Source organism: Mustela nigripes, chromosome 3 (genome assembly GCF_022355385.1).
Source record: "Mustela nigripes isolate SB6536 chromosome 3, MUSNIG.SB6536, whole genome shotgun sequence".
In the NCBI taxonomy this organism is placed as follows: Eukaryota; Metazoa; Chordata; class Mammalia; order Carnivora; family Mustelidae; genus Mustela; species Mustela nigripes.
The window spans coordinates 94,279,436-94,300,175 of NC_081559.1; the positions used below are offsets into that span (position 1 = coordinate 94,279,436).

The window sequence follows — 20,740 nt, forward strand, 5'->3', positions numbered from 1 at the left end:
TTTATTTATTTGACAGAGATCAGAGGCAGGCAGAGAGGAGGAAGCAGGCTCCCTGCAGAGCAGAGAGCCCGATGTGGGGCTCGATCCCAGGACCCTGGGATCACGACCCGAGCCAAAGGCAGAGGCTTTAACCCACTGAGCCACCCAGGCACCCCTCAAGCAACCTTTTAAAGAAAAATATCTTAGGCTATAATCTAGCAAAATGAGTACAAAAACCAAGAGAGAGGACAGATCCATAGAAGCCAGCAAACAGTTGACTCAACCTCAAACGGCAGAAGGGAAGTCCCAGGATGAGGACAAAAAAGAATCCAAGAGAAAATCCCTTAGATAAAGAGGTCTCCATGAAACAGAGACTGAAAAACTTCGATGATACGCTGATGGTACATTATTGCTCGTCAATCAGAAACAAAAAAGACAATTAGAAACTCCAGGATAATTTTTTTTAGTATATGTGCTGCCGAAGCGAGCACACCAGGATAATTTTTTTAAAATTACAGAAAATCCATGCTTCCAGTGTAAGAAAACAATGTGACATGATTTTGATAAACTAATGGGAGCATAAAGAAGAATGCATTTGATTTTTGGTGCTAAGAACATTCTAGCTCTCTTCAAGAAACTCCTGTATCCATATAGTAAAAGTGGATAAGGGAATGATAATCAATTACAGATCCACTGTACTATTTGGTTTTTATGTGCAGTGTACTGTTTTGATTTTTTAAAAGGCTTTCAAAAAGCACAAACTTTTGGTGGGGAGACAAACCATGAGACTCAATCTCAGGAAACAAACTGAGGGTTGCTGGGGGGTGGGGGTGCTGGGATAGGGTGGCTGGATTATAGACATCGGGGAGGGTATGTGCTATGGCGAGTGCAGTGAATTGTGTAAGACTGATGATTCACAGACCTGTATCCCCGAAGCAAAAAACACATGATATGTTAATTTTTAAAAAAGTACAAACTTTCCAAAAAGTTCATTTTAAAGCTCACTTAAAGGGTGCTTTAAACTGATTCAGTTTTTATCCCAGTCAAAAAGTAAAACAATCTGCTGAGTTTATTAAATAATACAAAATATCTTTAAAATTTTCAATTTATTTTTTCCTTTTTAAATGAAATATTTCTGACTTTAAAAGACACACAGGTTTGCAAAATTACCTGAGTTTAAAACCAAAACAAAACAATTCTGAACATATTTTTCAAGTTAACTTATCAAAATGATTTAAAATTTGTTTTTAAAACTGTCCTTCAAAACATTTCTTTCCTGTGATTATACCATCTTGTGTAATATAAAAACCTAAAACCAGAAGTGATATCATTATGGTCTTGCTTCCTGGTTCTATGACAAGATCTAATGCACTTTGAGGACTAGATGGAGTCCCTCAGTCAGTAATAATATGGAATTTAACCTGGGTAAGTATAAGGAGGGTGCTAAATACCCAGGGGCAAGTGAAATGGGGAGACACATACCTACTGGAGACATTTATGGGACTACTTTTCCTTTCCCTCCCTTATTAGGACAACTAGGCCAAACAGGAGGGTCTTATACCTGGGCAGGTGAAGTCTCCCATCCTTACCCACACCTTAGTTTCTACTCTCTGGGGGCACTATTCTTTTACCAGAGTTTTTTTTTTTTTGACATGGATATTGATGCACCTTTATGATTATGATTAAATTTCAATTACGGTCCCCTTCAACTGGATCTCCTCTCCTCCTATGCCCTTCCTCCATACATCAAAAAAAAAAAAATTTATACACACACACACACACACACACACACACATATATATATATATATATATATAAAATGTGTGTATGTAATGTAATATGGCAACCAGAAAATATAACATACAAGTATAAACATACAAATCTACACTGATAGGTATACATCTGTATATATGTATATATCTCTAGGACCATATACCTGAAGATGCTGAAACAAAGAAATATAAAGTATAGACAAGAAGTCCCTTAGAAATGTACTCCCACCACAAGAATAGTTCAAGCAAAGGCTAAATGACTGCCTGATTTCTCTGTCCTATCAGATTTCCACCACAGCTCGCTTGGAAGGCAAAAGCCAGGCAGCTCTCTTCTCTTGTCCTCATTCTAGTACCCCCTGGAAGAAGAAAGGAAATGAAAAGCAGACAACTTCAGGAAAAGCTGCCCAGGTAACTGCCACTGGACTGATCCTTGAGAACTACTGAGGTTGGACCAGATGAATTCTCACATTTCAACACGAAGATGGCCCTACTGCTCTATGTAAATGCAGGTAATTTTAAGAAAAACTATTGGATTTTTTGGTTTAGCACTGAAAAGACAAGAAATCCTCGATAAGTGAAGATGAAACATTTGGGCTTAGACTTTGTAACGTCCCTTAAGATCCAGTACATTTGGGATTAAGAGGCTCTACAGTGCAAATGATTTGTTTGGCTCAAAATATGTACAGCTAACAGTTACAGAGCTCAAAGTGCTCTCAATGTACTTCTTCCTTGAGGCTCCTGGGTGGCTCAGTGGGTTAAAGCCTCTGCCTTCGGCTCAGGTCATGATCTCAGGGTCCTGGGATCAAGCCCTGCACTGGGCTCTCTGCTCAGTAGGTAACCTGCTTCCTCCTCTCTCCACCTGCTTCTCTGTGATCTCTGTCTGTCAAATAAATAAATAAAATCTTAAAAAAAAAAATGTACTGGGACGCCTGGGTGGCTCAGTTGGTTAAGCAGCTGCCTTCGGCTCAGGTCATGATCCCAGCGTCCTGGGATCGAGTCCCACATCGGGCTCCTTGCTCTGCAGGGAGCCTGCTTCTCCCTCTGACTCTGCCTTCCACTCTGTCTGCCTGTGCTCGCTCTCGCTCGCTCTCTCTGACAAATAAATAAAATCTTTAAAAAAAAAATTTATAAAAAAAAATGTACTTCTTCCTTTAAACTCTGTCTTCAGGACAACACTGCTGAACATCAGTAATAAGTATAAGTTCCATCTCCATCTCCATCTCCTCCATTTCATGGCCTTTGTACTTTGTACCTTCTACATGGAGTGTCCTTCCCTTACGAATCTCATAGCTTGTTCCCTTCATTCAAGAGTTTGCTCAAATATCAAGAGGTCTTCCCTGGTCACCCTGTCTTAAATAGACCCTATTATCTCGTTCTATCAATCTTTAAGCTATCAAACTGCTTTTGTTTTCACTGCAATAGTTTCTATATTTCTATCTGACATTATATTTTATATATATTTCATTTCTTTGTCTCACCCACAAGAAAATGAGATCTAGGAGGGCAAGGGTATTATCTGTTTCAAAATACCAGTAGAGGGTACAAAGTAAGTTTTCAAAAAATACTTGTTGAATGAATCTACACTTTCCATGTCCTATAAAAAATCAATTCACTTTATTTAGCTTTTCAGATAAATGCAAAGTTATACCTACTACTCTAATGATATAGAGTTTAAGTGGCAAGAGTTTGGTTTTTTTTTTTTAAGAACATCATGTATGATTTGGTTCAGTATTATAGATTTGGAGTCATTAATACTTCAAATTTATTAATTATAACAGGGAAAATACATACTAAACAACTTTTCTTTAAGGAAGAGGGTTTTTTTTTTTTTTTTTTTTGCAGTTTCCTTCATTCTACAAAATTAGTAGCAGGACTGGAGTGAGTGACAAATGGTCTGAAAGGAGGCATCAATTTTACTCCCTCATTTCTTTTTTTTTTTTTTATTTAAAGATTTTTATTTATTCATTTGACAGAGAGAGATCACAAGCAGGCAGAGAGGCAGGCAGAGAGAGAGGGAAGCAGGCTCCCTGCTGAGCAGAGAGCCCAATGCGGGACTCGATCCCAGGACCCTGAGATCATGACCTGAGCCGAGGGCAGCGGCTTAACCCACTGAGCCACCCAGGCGCCCCTACTCCCTCATTTCTGATAAATTTTTTTACTTTCTTTGTGGACCCTTCTCTTTCCTTCTTAACATGATTTGTAGCTAAAAGGAATAATAAAAGACTATATGAATAAAGCTCCACTCTTAAGTAAATACCACTACAATGAACCAAATTTATATAAAGGCTACAACCATGCTGTGGTATGTAAACATTCAGTGGGAAAAAATTAGCTAATCCCATACAATAGACAGAGGTGGACAAGTATAAATGAAACAGAACAAGAATCAATTCTTTGGTGGTTTCTGTATATCCCAAACTTTACATACATGATCTTGTTCCCTCCCTTCAAAGTATGGTGTCATTATCCCCAATATACAGATGAAGAAACAGATTGAAAGGCTAAGTTACTGGCTCAAAAGTCACATCAGTTGTTGAGTGGCAGACTTGTAGTATTTAATCAAATCTTTGAGTTTCCAAACATATTGCTTTCCACTGGAGAAGCTGTTTTCAAAGTGTGGTTCAAGGACCACTGCCGATCAAGCTCCTTTCAAAGGGTCCATGAGGACATGTGCTTACTTTTCTTCTGAATATTTGTATGTGGCCAAATTGCCTTCTTATTATTTCAACCAAAATCAAATGTCCTATCAGAGTGAATGCAAAAGCAGAGTGAATGCATAAAAACCAGCTATCTTCTGATAAGTCAGATATTAAGAAAAAATGTAAACATAAAACAATCCCATTCTTGCTATTTTTAATTCTGCAAAGTCATTTTTCATATAAATGTAGTATTTATATTAACATGCAATGAGTTTATTATTCTTTTAAAATGAATCATTACACGTTAAAGAAATTCTCTCATATAATACTGTTGAATATGGTAATACTTCCCAAATTGCAAAACTGACCTACGTTTGACACAATCTTTATCAAAAATTCAAGCTGGCTTTCTGGCAAGCTGATCTTAAACTATATAAAGAAATCAAAGGGACTCAGAATAGCAAAAACAATCCTGAAAAAGAGCAAAGTTGGAGGTCTCACAAGTCCCAATTTCAAAACTTGTTACAAAGTTACATAATCAAACAGTGTGGTACTACCGGTCTAGTAATAGACCTATAAATCAATGCAATAGAATTTAGAGTTGAGAAATAATCTCTTACATTTATGGTCCACAAGAGCCAAGACAATTCAATAGGGAAAGAACAGTGTTTTCAACAAATGGCGTGGAGATAAAAATGATATCCACAGAGACACCTGGGTGGCTCAGTTGGTCAAGCGGCTGCCTTGGGCTCAGGTCATGATCCCAGCGTCTTGGGATCGAGTTCGTTCGTATAGGGCTCCTTGCTCAGTGGGGAGCCTGCTTCTCCCTCTGCCTCTGCCCGCCACTCTGTCTGCCTGTGCTTACTCTAAGAAATAAATAAATAAAATCTTCAAAAAAAAAAAAATGATATCCACATGTAAAAAAATGAATTTGGACCTCCTACCTTATACCATACATAAAAATTAACTCCAAATGGATCAAGGTCATCTGTATCACAAAAAAGTATCCTCCCCAAGTTGGTGGTCTACACTTTTATTTTTGACCTCCTTACGTTACTTTCCAATTGCTTTAGAACATTTAGTACTTTTGTATTAAAAAGTGTAGGGTCATACAGTAATTAGAGTAACTTAACAAGCACTTAAATAACTTTCTTTCCCCAAATGATTTATTTGCTGGTTCTGTATGTCTTTACAAGAAGATAACATCTTTTATTTTATCTTACAAATAATCAATAGGTTTAATATATAAATATCTGGTTAAATAATGAATGTATCACCTCTTGATAAAAATCCTTCTATTGCAACTGGAAAATGAACAATATAGATAACTAAAGTCAGATTCTTTTTAGTTTATACAAGAAAGGGTTGAAAAGTGAAAGGGCAGCAAGCCTTTATAAAAGGAGAATGATGAAAGAATTGGCATTTGGGGAAACAAGGCTTATAAAATGAAAACAGAAATTGCACCTTGGATATGTTTGATGTAGAGGTATTTCTGTTGTGTTTCAGATGCATGTGAACTTGGTAAAACTAACACAAATGAACAATATAAAATGTATGAACGGTATATTGAAGGTATTTGCTTAAAATTATACTTTTTTCAATACTATACAGGAACATATATATAAGTATCAGAGTTTTTTGCTTAGCTTTCTATTTTTCAAACAATTACACATTCATAGGCAGTTGCAAAAATAGTATAGAAAGATCCCATGTACTCGTCACTCAATTTCCCTCAATGACAATGAAAATATAGTTCAGCATCAGAAGCAGGGATTGGCATTGATATATGACCTTATTCAGAGTTTGCCAGTTTTACACACATTCGTTTGTCTGTTTCTTTTCTTTTCCTCTTTCTTAGAGAGCAAGAGAGAGTGCACATGCACAAGTGCTCAAGCGTGAATGGAGTGAAAAGCAGGGAGAATCTTAAGCAGGTTCCATGCCCAGCGCAGAGCCTAACTCAAGGCTCCATCTTACCACCCCGAGTTCATGACCTGAGCCAAAATCTAGAGTCAGACACTTAATCAAAAGAGCCACCTAAGAGCCCCATTTGTCTGTGTTTCTATGTAATGTAGATTTAGGGAACCAGCATACAATCAAGATACATAAACGTTCCAGTATTACAAAGATCCCTCATACTACCCCTCTCTAGTTACAACCATCCTGCTTCCTCAAACCCCATCCCTGGAAACCACTGATCTGCGCTCTAGCTCATAATTTGCCATTTCGAGAATGTTATATAAATGAGACCACATGGTTCTCCCATTTTAAAACTTTTTTTCATTTGGTATATTACTTTAAGATCCACATAAGTTGCTTTACCAATGTTTTCTTTCTTTTTATTGCTGCATAGTAGTCCATGGTATGGATATAGAATGGTTTAACCATTCACTCAAGGAAGGGATTTGGGATGTTTCCAGCAAAAAGATACTATTTTTAAACATAGCAATTCTGTAATAAGCATCTGTCCCAAGAGCACTTTAAAAATGAGGGCCTTGTGTTCATTTAAGTCTTTGCTTTGCATATATTTAATTTTATCCCCACAACATTAGACCTTTCTTTTGTAATTCCATAGCTTCTCTACTGAGAAACAAGGCATCAAGGTAAATCTGCAGGTAAACTTCCAACTCAGACTTTAAGGTGATATACCGGTTATGGAATTTCTTTCAAGCAGAAGAAAGGTTAGTGAAGTTAACTGTACAACTAGCTCACAAAACTAATTTTTATGTCATTGATAAATATAAAGTTGGGAGAAGTAAAATTATAATACTTTAAACAAACTCTTTCGCAGGATGATATCAAATTACGCCCTTCAAGAAGAAAGGTAAAAAATAAGAACATAATGTAACTTACTTCCCATACTTAATTTCTTTTTGAGAGAAAGTACTTTTAAGGAGTTATAGATGAAAACACTAGTCAAGCAGGCAATAAGAATAATCATTTAAACATGCTATATGATTTAGTATTTATGAAATAAGAAGGCACAAGAGAAGTGGGCTTACTTGTAGGAGGTTTTTTTTGTTTGTTTTTTTAAGTTACAAATCTACAATTCAGAAGACAAAGAGAAAAACAAAGACCTTAAGTACCAGCTTTCAAAACCAGAAATTTTTAAGTTAATGGGCACATGTAGAGACTAAGAAGGTAAGAAGAGGTAAAATTTTCAAGGATAAAATCTGAGAAAAAAACAAACTTTTGGAGAATAAGACACAGAACTAGATCCGTGCCAGAATTAAATAACTCATCTTTTGTTTCAACCATCACCCAATGACTAACTGAATTAAATTCTGGAGAAGATACACATGCTTACATCTTAACAGGTACAAACAAATTTGCTTAATTTATATAACGTATCCTTATTTGGAAAGCAAAGTTAACTTAATAAAATTTTGTTTGATTTTATGATTTGATTCTTTGCACATGTCTATATTACTAATAAACATTATGAGACTTCACAGGATCAGACGCAAGACTATTTTACCTTTCTAAGAAAATATTCTATTATGGTAAGACAAAACTGACAGTCTCCTTACGTATCTTAGTTATCTTAAATTATAAATAATAAGTTATCATCAATGCAGTGAGGTGTAACTACAAAGAAATAGAGTCTATGATTTGGAAGCTACAAGAGCCATTTGAAAAACTGCTACTTGTAGCCACAACTCTTTGACACACAGACTGTCAGAGTATTTACAATATTTACAATAGATCACCGAAGTGTTAATAGTGAAGTTTTCTAATTCAAATAGCAACAATGTATTATAAACCCATCAAGGCTTAAGTGCTTATTATTGTAACATTCTCAAGAAGGGAGAAAATAAAACCTTTATCAACTCTCAGTATTTCTCTGTTTCTGCAGAATTAAAAATCAACATTAATTTAAATGTGTATAATTAAGTATGCTAAAGTGTCAGTACTAGAAAATCTCTTTTATTATTTGGAAAGGCCTGGCACTGCATTTTTTCTGCATACTTTTTGAAAAAGTTTATTTCAATTTTATAAAATATTCTGCTGCTGCCACTTAACGTTCCCCAAAAGAGCATCCAATTGTACTGGGTTCATTCACCATTCAAAATAAGGTACAGCTGCCTTGAACCCTGGCCAGGCCTTACTGTCAGGAGACTTTGTAATAAACTTTTCATGTTAAACTTTAATTTGTCTACCAGGACAAACTCAAAAGACACTATTATGTGTGAAGACAAATACATTTTCCAAAGTGCCTGAAAAGAGAAAGGAACAGTGTGTCTGTTGTTTCACAGAAAAGAAAAACTCAAGTACTGATATATACTGAGAATTAAAAACAGCAAGTCGGCCTATGGCCATAATGAATTCAAATGACTCACTTAATCTTAACTCTGTATTAAAGATTTGCCTGTCAGTAGCCTGATAGCACAGTGAATATGGATTGCAAACAATATAAACCTTGAAACACCTATCAGCTAAGTAAAATTCAAAAGATTTTACAATAATTTATCATTTCAACAATTTACTACATCCTTTTATTCCAAATAATTCATCTGAAATATATTCTAAACATAGGGATTTTGACGCAAAAATTTAAAAACCTTCTATAAAATCAACAACTCTTCAGTATCTGATTTCCAGTTTGTCACATACCTTTTACTTTGAAAATGGCTAGCGGCAAACGGCAAGAATTTAAGTCCCTATATAAATGAAAACTCCCATAGTACTCCTCTACCATAAAAGAGCAAGTTCTGAGGCTGCAACTTGTGCATGTAAATAAACTCATTCTCTTAAGATGCATTAAGTTAATATTTAATAACGCATACTATGCATTAAACACAATAGTAGGAGCTTTATACATTTCATCTCTAATCCTCACAACTCCAAGTGTTAAGTGCTATCATCCCAATTTTATACCTGAGACTCGGGCTCACAGAAGGTCCACAGCTAATAAGACAATGTAAAAGCCTCCTATTCACCAGCCTTTTCTGTATATAAAGTATATGACATCTGAAAGTATCAATTCTATATCAATTAACCAACAAGTTTTAGAAAATGCTGATACATGAAAAAAAATATATGCATACATATACATATATATATACCAGTGCTTTGTAGGAGCTGAGCAAATTTACCTTTCAGGGTTATGTTTCTTTCTTTTTTTTTTTTTTAGCACACATTGACATTTCTTCCAGATCCTGAATCTAGGATCTATGTAATTCTGTATGCTAATGCATGAGTTATGGAAATATGTAAGATCATTAAGGCAACAGGGTCTCCTTAGACCCTGAAGAAATGGTCTACACAGGCAAATTGATTATTTCTTCAGAACCCAAGTTTACACTTAACAAGTTAAGCCTCAGAAGTGGGCCTAAAATTTTACCTTTGATATGATCATGTTTACTACAAATTACAGAATCCATTATTTAAGGACATACTCATCCAAAACAAAACACACAAAAACAACCCCCCCCCCAAACCAAACCCACAAGGTGTGAAAAGATGAGCACCTAATCACTGTGTGAGGAAAAAACATTCGTTCTCAAATATGCCAAATTTTATTAGGTTGAGGTATGTCCAGGTACTCTAGGTACACTGGTAACCGGCTATATTAAATATTACATAGATCTTACTCTTTCAAATATTACAACTCGCTTAGCTTCCAGTTAGACTTTAACCACCTTTTAATTACTCAAAAGTTCTTCTAATCAATGACATCTAAGCTAATAGCAAAGGGTTTCTTCAGAATTACAATTTTGCAAACTACAACCATGGATACTTAGATCTATACACATCTATTTCCTGGGACCTCATATTAGAAAAATCATCTGCTACTTACTAAGCCTTACTTTTACTTAACTTGCTATCCAGGACAATTACACACGGGACAAGATAGCCTCAACAATTTGTTCCTACATAAAAGCAAGCTCAAAAAGAGAAGCACTCTCCTCTGCACGTAGTAACAAAAAAGAGAACAAAAAAAAAAAAAAAAACTTCAAAAACACAGGTTTGAGCCCAAGGCTCAACCATAAAATGTGTAAATCTGACCCCTGGGGTCCGTGGCACTGACAGTCATTCAACTTTCTTTTCAATAATCCCATTGTGCTTTTTCTGGTACAACAGGCAAGATATGCCTACATTTCACCAACCGGTCGGAACGCCTTATTTCCTTTCTAAAAATTCTCCCGGTGCAAGGCTGGGGGCCGAGGCGTGGGGTGGGCCAGGGAGCCCGAAGCACCGGCGCCAGCCACCGGAGAGAGGAGAACCACGCACGGCACCCGCTCCTGGCAGGCCTGCTGTGGCTGGTTCCCGAGTCCCTGGGGCTGCAAAGGCAGCAAGCAGCAGCCATGGCAGGGACTCGGGAACCTTTCCCCTGCCTCCTCCGCTAGGCCTCGAGGGGTTTGCTTTTCACATGGCCCCCGGGTGGGGGCGGTGGGCACAAGGTAGTGGATGCAGCTGCAGCCGCTGCGGCGGGCCAGGCGAGCAGGGCTCCCTCGGAAGCCGACCTCCCGGCGGGCTGGCAGCAGCAGCACCTCGGCGGGGGCCTGGCTGGATCGCCGATGGTTCGGCGCGGAAGGCCACCTTCTCATACACATCTTTCCCCTGCCTGCCTCCTTCTCCGTTAGCGCTACCGGTTGGCGGGCGGGGGAGGGGAGCGAGGCGCGTTATTCCCGGGGAGCTGGAGGGGGGAGGGGAGGGCATCTCTTACCCGCGTTACTGAGGAGGAGGAGGAGGAGGAGGCGGCTGGAGCGCGGCGCGGCGGGGCGACGGCGGGGCTGGGTGGGTGCAAGTAAGAGTCTTACGAAAGGGAATTAACCCCATCACCAGCCCGGACACCGGCTCCAGCGGCAGCCGCGGCTGGCAGAATCCCGCCCCTTCCCACCACGCACTAGCCCCGCCTCTTCGTTCTCTTTGAGGGACAGTCCACAAATCATAGATTATACATCCTCCGAGTGACATGAGGATCATCCAATCAGACCTGAACAAACTGCTTTCTCTCCACCCCTTTATCTCCTCCTGGGCCGCGGCAGAGCCGTGCCAAGTCTTCCTCCACCCTCAAGGGAAAAAGAACCAATCGGTGATAAGTAACCGCCCTTGAACGACGCAAAGGACAACCAATGGCAAAACTAACAAGACAGCCATTTTGCCCACTTGTAAAAAAGGCACCTTTTCCCACGAGTTGGGAGCCTGAGGTGGAGGAGTTCTGTGGAGTTTTTAATGACCTGGAAATATTGGAAAGACAGCCATACTTCTTCAGGGATTACTTATAGAGCTTTCTTGGAGTTAACATTTTTATTCAACATGTGGGGGGAAGTGAGGAATGCTGCTTAAGGGCTTAGCTCCTCCCTTTAGCGGTAACGGGTTCTAAGCCGAACACCTGGTTTCTCCTGCTTCAGTGGCGGGGGAGGCGGGGCTATTGCGCGGTTCGGCCTGCAGGGGACTACATTTCCCAATCTGCTTTGCCCCAGCCTCTGTCATTGCCTCCTTTTTCTTCCTGTGAGGCCTGACGGGAGTTGTAGTTTCTGGGAGATATCCAGGTCTCTTCGTTGGCCAATGAGAGGGAACAGACTTAAATGATTTGGAGTTTGGGGCGGAGAACCGGTTGCATGTGAGTGGCGAATCCTTTTCGCCACCCTAACAGAAGACGGAGGCATAAAAGAGAGGGGTAGTCAGAGAAGAGTTTTCTCAGAACGCCATACGGGTTTTAGATTGCTGTTGTTTGAACTCTTGTTACTTTCAGAGTGTCCCGTTGAAGTCACTTCCGCCTTGGGGCGGACGCAAGCCAAATCTGTGGCGGGAGTTGGAGATTCGGCAGCGAATATACCAGGTGTGGCTTTTGGAGTGGCGTGGCGGGCAAGTCAGCTTCTGGAGAGAGAGAGAGAGAGAGAGAGAGAGAGAGAGAGAGAGAGAGAGAGAGAGACGAACGGCATGGAATTGTGTTTTAAAAGAAAGAGTGGGTGAAATGAGATGGCGGTAGTTCCTAAGTCCAGAATGCCGTTCTCCACTCCTAGTCTTCAACCCGAGAGTCGCATTTTTATCGTTTGACTTGCTCACTGTTAGATTGCACCCATGTATTCATGGAAGCTGCCTTTAATGTTTTTACCCGCTTTGGTCCTTGGAGTATGGCTTCAGGTTATCTGTTTGACTAAAAATAGGCTTAGAAGTTCTGAAATAACAACTCCCTCGTATACAAACACTATTAAAGACTGGTTGGAAGGAGATAAGCTAGAAGGGTACAGTACTCAAAAATGGCCCACAACCATCCCCTCTCCCCCGCGTAAAGCATCAGTGTTGTGGGACCAACAGTCAAAGAATTATCTTTTTTAGTAATTTTTTTATTTTAACTAAAGTTTTTCAACATACAGTATTAGTTTCAGGTGTACGATATAGCTCTCTTGTTTTCTTAATGCAGTTGGGATTTTCAGTATAATTTTGCAGTGTAGTTTTCTATATAGATGTTTATTTTTTTGTTTTTGTTGTGTCCTGAATTCTTCAAGTTAAGGAATAGTAAATATGACCATCATTTTATTGAGTGTTTCCTCAGCCAGAATGGTAATAAGTGCTTTAAGTACATTGTTTTGGGGGGGGTGGTGGTGGTGGGCAATCTGCAAGTATTGTTATGTGACATTTAGTTGAAGAAATTGGTGTTCAAGTGACATTCATGAAGACTTTAAGGCCTTGATCGGTAAATTTGGGAGCTGAGATTCATATCCAAATCTGTCTTATTTCTGATCTCTTAATCACTACTCATCTTGCCTCTCAAATATTTATTAATTCCCCAATATGTGCTATAGACACATAAGGAGAGAGAAATGTAAAATTCCATTCTAGAAATCTGGAACAAATGGTGGCAGTCACTAATTGTGATGTATCCTCGGTCATCATTTGAATAATATGTACTCATTGTATTTAAAAACAAGAAAAATATGAAAAGGAGGTCATCTGTAATACCGTTATCCAGAGATAATACCATTAAATTTGGGTGAATATCCTTACAGACCCATTACAGGTATAGACATTTGCATGAATGCTATCATACTACCTTTTCTGTGAACTTTTTTTTTTTTAATGCAACAATGGGTTGTGGATATGACTGGATATATGTTAATATCATTTTAAAATTAACATTTTTGATTGCTGTCTGGTATTCGTTGTATTGCTCTAACATAATCAAGTCCTACTTGATGGATATTTACATTATTTTTTTATGAACTTTATTTGATTGTGGTAAAAAACATAAAATTTACAATCTTAACCATTTTTAAGCATATAGTAGAGTAGTGTCAAGTGAATGTACCTTGTCATTAAACAGATATATGGGACTTTTTCATCTTGTAAAACTGAAACTGTACTTTTGGTACAACTCCTCTTTTTCCCCTCCCACAGCCCTTGGCATCTACCATTCTACTTTTTTTTAAGAGTTCACCCACTTGAGGTATCTTGTATTGGTGGACTCATGCAGTATTGGTTCTTCTTGACTGGCTTATTTGACTTACCATTGTATCCTCAAGGTTCAACAGTGTTGTAGCATACGACTGGATTTCCATTTTCAAAGCTGAATAATATTCCTGTGTATGTGTGTCTGTGTTATATTTTATTTATCCATTCCTCTGCCAATAGACATTTAGATTGCTTCTACCTCTTAGCTATTGTGAATAATGCTGCACTCAACATGGGTATGCACTTAAGTCTTCAAGATCCTGTTTTCATTTCTTTTGGATACATGCCCAGAAGTGGGATTGTTGGGTCAATTATTAACTTTTAAAAAGAATGCTCTTGTGAACAAATATTTATATGCTTTTTTGATTATCCTGTAAATCTGACTTTTTAGAGTTAGGTTATTTAACCACAATTACTTTATAATTCCTGAATTGCTCTTCAGAAAGGTTGTGCCCATTTTCTTTCTTACTAACAGTGTTTGTGAGCACCCACTTCCCGTCTTTTATTCCATCCAATCTGATTGCAAAAGTGATTCTTCATTATTTTGTTTGTAATTGAATTCTGTTGATGTTAAGGATTTTTTATATGTGTAGTGTCCATTGTTTAATCTCTTTTAAGTAGCTTGTTATTGGTTATGATGATCTCTTAATAATTTTAAAGGAATTACTTCTTAGGTTTTTTAACTCATGTATTTTGTAGGCCTTGACACTCATTTTGAAATTTGTCTTTTTAACTTTTAATGCTGTTTTTCCATGAAATAATTCTAATTATTTTACTTTTGAAATCTTTTTCTTTTATAGTTTCTAGTTTATTTGTGATACTTAGAAAAGCATTTGTGATGCTTATAAATTAGATAATAAAAATATGTATATATAATTTAAAATTTGTTCTTACATTTAATTTTACAATTTATACATACTTGATTTTGCTTGGATTCTGGGGTTTTTTTTGTTTTGTTTTGTTTTTTGTTTTTCTTTTTTTCCGTTGTTCTGTCTTTGACTGGAACTCTACACATTATCTTAATTTCTCTAACTTTAAACTATGCTTTGATGTAAAGTGTGGTTCCACTCTTCTTTTTAGGTATTTTCTTATTGTTCCCTTATTTTCTTGTATTTTTTTAGATGGATTTTGGTACCATTCTGCCAAATTAAAAGTACATCTTGGTACATCTATATTTTAATAAAGTATAAGTTTAATATTTATATAGATACTGAATGCTGCTTAGTGACAAGCATTTAATTTCATATTAGTAACACAGAATTTTTTAGATACGTCAAGACTCATTGGGGCCCTCTGCTTTGTGAAAACATGCTTATATTGCAGAATTAGATAAAAAAGTTTCTAGTTTAAGAGCATTTCCAATTTTTAAAAAATTATGTGATCACTTTTTATTACAAAGGGGCTTGCATTTTACATGTTGTTTCCAGTAGAAGCTGATGACTTCTGCATGTTTATTTTTTTAAAAAGATTTTATTTATGTATTTATTTGAAAGAGAGAATGGGAGAAAACATGAGATAGGGCCAGGCTTGGGGGCCGGGGGTGGGAAGAACGAGATGCAGACTCCTTCCTGAACAGTTAGTCTCATTCAGGGCTTGATCCTAGGACTCCAGGATCATAAACTGAGCCAAAGGAAGACACTTAGCCACTGAGGTGCCCCTTCTGCATGCTTGTTATAATAACTATCCCTCTGTACGTCATAGCCTCCTTTGAGTACTTCAAACTTAACATGTCCCCTAAGCCTGTTCTTCTCACTTGTTTATTTGGTCACGTAATATTTGTTGACCACCTACTAAGAGAAGTACTGACTAATAAATCAAGAAAATGGGCTCCAGGCTGCCTAGGTTTGATTGTGGGTTTTACCATGTAATTGTTGGGTGACCTTGTGCAGATTAGTTAACAATCTGTCCCTTTAGTTTTCTTATCTATAAAATTGAGATAAGAGAACACCTACCTCACAGGTTATTGTGAGGATTAAATGACTTCATTCACATAAAACACAAATTAGTGCCTGGCCTATAGTAAATGTGTAGTAGTTCTGTAAATATTGTTTATTGACCTGGCTGATGCTGGCATGCTGAAGTAAAATGGAAAACAAGACAGTTAGTGGTCCTTGATTTTATGAAGATATTTGAATAGGAGGGAAAGACAAAATTCAAGTAAATAAATAAAAGGAATTGCTAATTATAATAAGTGCTTTAAGGAAACCAACTGATATTAAGGATAATGTCAGGGAGTCCATTTGGGAGCTATTGCAGTATTCCAGTAGAGCAGTGATAGCTTGGGATGGCAAATGGACCTGGAAAGAAATGGATGCATTTCAGTTATGTCTTAGGAATAATTAGTAATGAATGGATTTAATTTGGTGGCTAAAGGAGAGGGAGAAATCAAGAGTGCACCCACGTTGCTGGTTTGAGTAACTTGCATGGTTGTACTATTACTGAGAGATTGCACAGGGAGCACACAGGTTTGGTAGAGAAATAAGACTTTGGTTTTGGACATTTAGGCTAGAAATGTCTGTGAAACATCCAAAATGTCAGGTAGGTATTTTCTTGTTATTCCCATATTTTCTCGTATTTTTTTCTTCAGGATTTTTCCTGAAGTCATCAGGATGACTTCATCAGTCATTTGAAGTTATTAGCTTCTACTGGAAACGGCATGTTTAGGTGTCTTAAGTGAAGAAATTATAAATTGTATTACCTTGGCTATTTGTGGTATACTTCTAAAAGATTGTCCCCACCCTCACATCTGTTTTTCCATATTTGACAAAGTAATTTTTGTAAACTAATGGCCTCTTTAAAGTCCAAGAAAGGCCCCAAGTTTCCTATAGGATAAAGTCCAGTTTTCACATGGGAAATGAGAACCTCCCTGACCTAGCCTATTATTACTTCTTTACCACTGGTCACAAGAATTGTATTTTTTAGCTATACTAAACTGCTTAGGATTTTCTGAAACTTATTGCTTTTGCAAATAAGGCTTCTTTCTCTCTGGAATATCCTTATCTTGATTGTTCATCTGCAAACCCTGCTCTTCCTTTAAGTTTCACTGAGGAGTTGCATCAGTATTTAATTTAAATAGGGGTGCCTGGATGGCTCAGTTGGTTAGTTGTCTGATACTTTATTTCAACTCAGGTCATTATCTGTGTCCTGGGATTGAGCCCCATGTGGGGCTCTGCACCCATTCTGCTTGGGATTCTCTTTCCCTCTTCTTCTGCCCCTCCTCCATATGCCCGTGCCCACTCGCTTTCAAATAAAAAAATAATTTAATATGAGGTCTCTTATATACCAAGCATTTTTTTCTCATAAGTGAAGCCTTCTTTGATTGCTTGCTACCTTATACAGAGCAAACACTTCCAATATTATACAGTATTCCTAAATATACTTCTTTAATGGCGCTTATTACATTGTGTTCCAATTATTTGTTTATAACTCTTATTTCTGCCCTGGATTGGGCTAAGATATGAGGCTGCAATGGTGCAAATTCATCTTCGTATACGTGGTATTTTCTGCAATGCCTGGTATATAATGGCTGCTCAAAAAGTATTTGTAGAATGAATGATTTTAAGAGGCAGTGTTGTGTAATGGCAAAAATTCAGACTTAAAATTAGAACAATCACAGTTTCAGGTTTAATATAACCAGTTGCTAACTGGTAAGAAATTATTTCACATCAATTTTCCTGAACCTCAATTTTCTTGACCTTAATGTGAGGATAATAATACTTTGTGAGTTGTTCTGAGAATTATAAGAGATTTTAAAAAATGTTCCCACAGAGAGGTCACTTAATAAGTGGGCGGTATTTTATCATTATTTTGAAAACTGTTGCTTATAGAATGAAAGGTTCTAGTGTCCTTGCTTTTAGAGTAGTTAGATATTAGATATGGTGGTTCTTAAAGTCCCATAAATGATTTTTTTTAATAATTCTGTAATTTACTGAAATTAACCCATTATCATTTTAGGAAATTCAGTTTTATTGACAAAAAATGTGATTTCCATTTACTTAATTTAGGTTGTAGCTTAACTGACAACTTTTATTTTTTTATTTTTTTAAAGATTTTATTTATTTATTTGTCAGAGAGAGAGAGAGCACAGGCAGAGTGGCAGGCAGAGTCAGAGGGAGAGGCAGGCTCCCTGCGGGGCAAGGAGCCCGACGTGGGACTCGATCCCAGGACGCTGGGATCATGACCTGAGCCGAAGGCAGCTGCTTAACCAACTGAGCCACCCAGGCGTCCCAACTAACAACTTTTAAATAAAGCTACATCAGATATAAACGTAAAGAGAATGTATGATATTATCAAAGCATTGAGTGTGTTAAAATGTGACATAGGTACATTTTCAAGCCTTGGTCAGATCTGAAGCATTCCTGTGATTGAATATCTGACTTTGTACATAATCACTTTGAAAATACTTGAGTGGATAAGTAGACCTCTTTATTGACTACCTTTTGAAACTTATAACGATAAACTTTGTTTTTGTGTGTATGTGTTTGAATTTGTGGTTTCTGGAATCCATGTACGTTAAAGCAGAGTTGTCCAGTAGCCCTCCATATTAACCACTTGCATGAACTGGCACTTTTTCAAGCCAAATTTGTATCTCCAATAACTCCATAAATGGAATTATTTATGTTATTACGTGGTTACTTAGCTAGTTGGTAGAAGTATTTACTGAGGTTCCTGGCTTCTAGTCCTTTTCCCTTGCCTCTGTCCACCTGCTTGCTATTATTAGTGTGATGGGAGGAGAGGAGAAGTGAGTAATCGTATGTTTTATCATAACTCCTCCAAGATTTGTTAAGGCATTTCATTTCGCAGCATTTACTCGTTGTATCTATGTAGCCAAATTGCTATCCTTCTTAGAACCATTTCCACTGATCAGTTTGTTTGACTAGGGTGAATTTAAGAATTTAGTTATCTGGACCAACTGAATTTGATCTTAAATTCAACAGATTTGATTGATATTCTGTAGTAGAAAGAATTTTCCATATGTAGACATCCTTTCTATCTTTGAACTCTCTAGGGTGTTCTAATAACCTAATATCCTAATAGGGAGCCTTAATTTGTATTCAATATACAACCCTCCCTCTAATCTTAATCATTTTATAAACTGCATTCCCAATTTCCCTGCTATAACTTGAATTTGATTTACTGTCTTTTTATCTACTTAGGGTGATTTCTGCATTTGAATGTATAGCCCAATTGACATAAAATGCTAGTTTCTTAGTTCCTAGACTGCTGTGTCTCCTGTGAATTTGATTTCCACATTAGTTTAGCCATGCACTCCTATGGTCCTACTTTATACTTACACATCTCATAAACTATTCTACCTCCAGACTTTCTAATCATGGTACCCCTGTCCTTTGAAACTTCAAAGTAACAAATAATTCTGAGTGCTTGGTGCCAGGCACTGCTCTAGGTGCATGGAATATACCAGGAAACAAAAGAGATAAGAATTTCTGTCCTTTTGGAGTTTATACACTAGTGGCGAAAGACCAACTAAAATTCTACAGGAGGAAACTAAATCATATAGTGTCTCACAAAGTGATAAGTGCTGTCAAAGAAGATGTAGGGTAAGTAAGAGATAATAAGAAGTTGCAATTCTTGTTGGTTTTTTGTTTTTAAAATTTTAAACTTTTTTTTTTTTTTTTAAGATTTTATTTACTTATTTGACAGACAGATCACAAGTAGGCAGAGAGGCAGACAGAGAGAGAGAGGAGGGGAAGCAGGCTCTCTGCTGAGCAGAGAGCGGGATGCAGGTCTGGATCCCAGGATCCTGGGATCATGACCTGAGCAGAAGGCAGAGGTTTTAACCCATTGAGCCACCCAGGTGCCCCTAAAATTTTAAGCTTTTATTCTGAAGTAGTTTAAGACATACGAAAAGTCACAAGAATAGTGCCATATGCCCTTGACCCAGAATCACATATTGTTGCCACATTTACTTTAAAATTCTTTCTCTGAAAAATATGTAACACTTCCTGAATTTGTGTGTCATCCTTGTGCATAGGCCATGCAAATCTCTGTATCGTTCCAATTTTAGTATATGTGCTGCTGAAGCAAGCACAAAAGTTGAAATTTGAAACAAGATAGTCAAGTTTTCATTGAAAATTTGACATTTCAGAAAAGACTTTTGAAGGAATCAAGAGAAGTAGCCATGCAGGTAATTGGGGGAAGAGTGGTACAGGCAGGTGGACCAGCTAGTGCAGAGTCCAAAGCAGGAACACATAAGGACATCACTGTGACAGAGAAGAAAGAGTGAGAAGGGATGGTAATAGAAGTGGGAGCAGATTGTAGAAGGGCTTATAAACCATTAATAGAGCTTTTATCTGAGTAAACCTGGAAACTGCTGAGGAGTTCTGGGGAATGTTAGGATCAGACTTACCTTTTCAAAATATCTCAGTGACTGCTACATTGAGAGGAGAATGTAGGAAGGGAAGTAAAGGCTGAGATACCAGATTCTTGCAGAAATTCAGACTAGAAGTGAGAGTGGCTCAGATCGGGTGATGGATTTAGAAGTAGTAGGAAATGGTGGGATTCTGGGTATATTTTGAATGTAACAGGAGTTGCTAATGTATCGGATATGCAGGATGAGAGAGAACTGAGGGGAGTGAAGGAATTGGTATGGACAACTGGAAGGATGAGATGGGGAAGATTGTGGATGGAATAGGGTTTGAGAGAAAGATCTAGCGTTCAGTTTTAGTTGTGTTAAGTTTGAGATGCCCATTAGACTGCAAGGTAGCGATGTTTGGTTAGGTATTTGAGTCTGAAGTTCGGGAGAGGCTGATCTCTCTCTATAAATGTGGGAGTCATTGGCACAGAGGTAATATTTAAAGCCATGATAATAATGATATCTCTAAAGGATAGAACAAAAGTTACTAAGAACTGAGCCCTGGTACACTCTAATCTTAAAGTGGGCAGGGAGATGAGGAAGAACCAGCACAAGTGTAGACTGAGCAGGAATGACTG

At 37.6% G+C, this 20,740-nt stretch overlaps 2 protein-coding genes and 1 non-coding gene across 11 annotated transcripts in view; 1 reads left to right on the top strand and 2 right to left on the bottom strand.

Annotated features, from left to right (window-relative positions):
* R3HDM1 (R3H domain containing 1) overlaps positions 1-11,239 on the bottom strand; it is a 203,400-nt gene extending 192,161 nt beyond the window's left edge. For all 9 annotated transcript variants that reach the window (XM_059394388.1, XM_059394383.1, XM_059394380.1 and 6 more), the window contains exon 1: positions 11,058-11,239. The gene's annotated coding sequence lies outside the window, so the exon portion shown is untranslated. The remainder of the gene's footprint in view (positions 1-11,057) is intronic.
* Positions 11,240-11,923: 684 nt separating this feature from the next.
* Positions 11,924-20,740, top strand: part of ZRANB3 (zinc finger RANBP2-type containing 3) — a 334,039-nt gene continuing 325,222 nt past the window's right edge. Inside the window, exon 1 of the mRNA XM_059394390.1 lies at positions 11,924-12,176. The gene's annotated coding sequence lies outside the window, so the exon portion shown is untranslated. The remainder of the gene's footprint in view (positions 12,177-20,740) is intronic.
* On the bottom strand, positions 19,735-19,838 carry LOC132014713 (U6 spliceosomal RNA). The gene has a single exon (XR_009403368.1). It is a non-coding gene; the product is annotated as a U6 spliceosomal RNA (small nuclear RNA).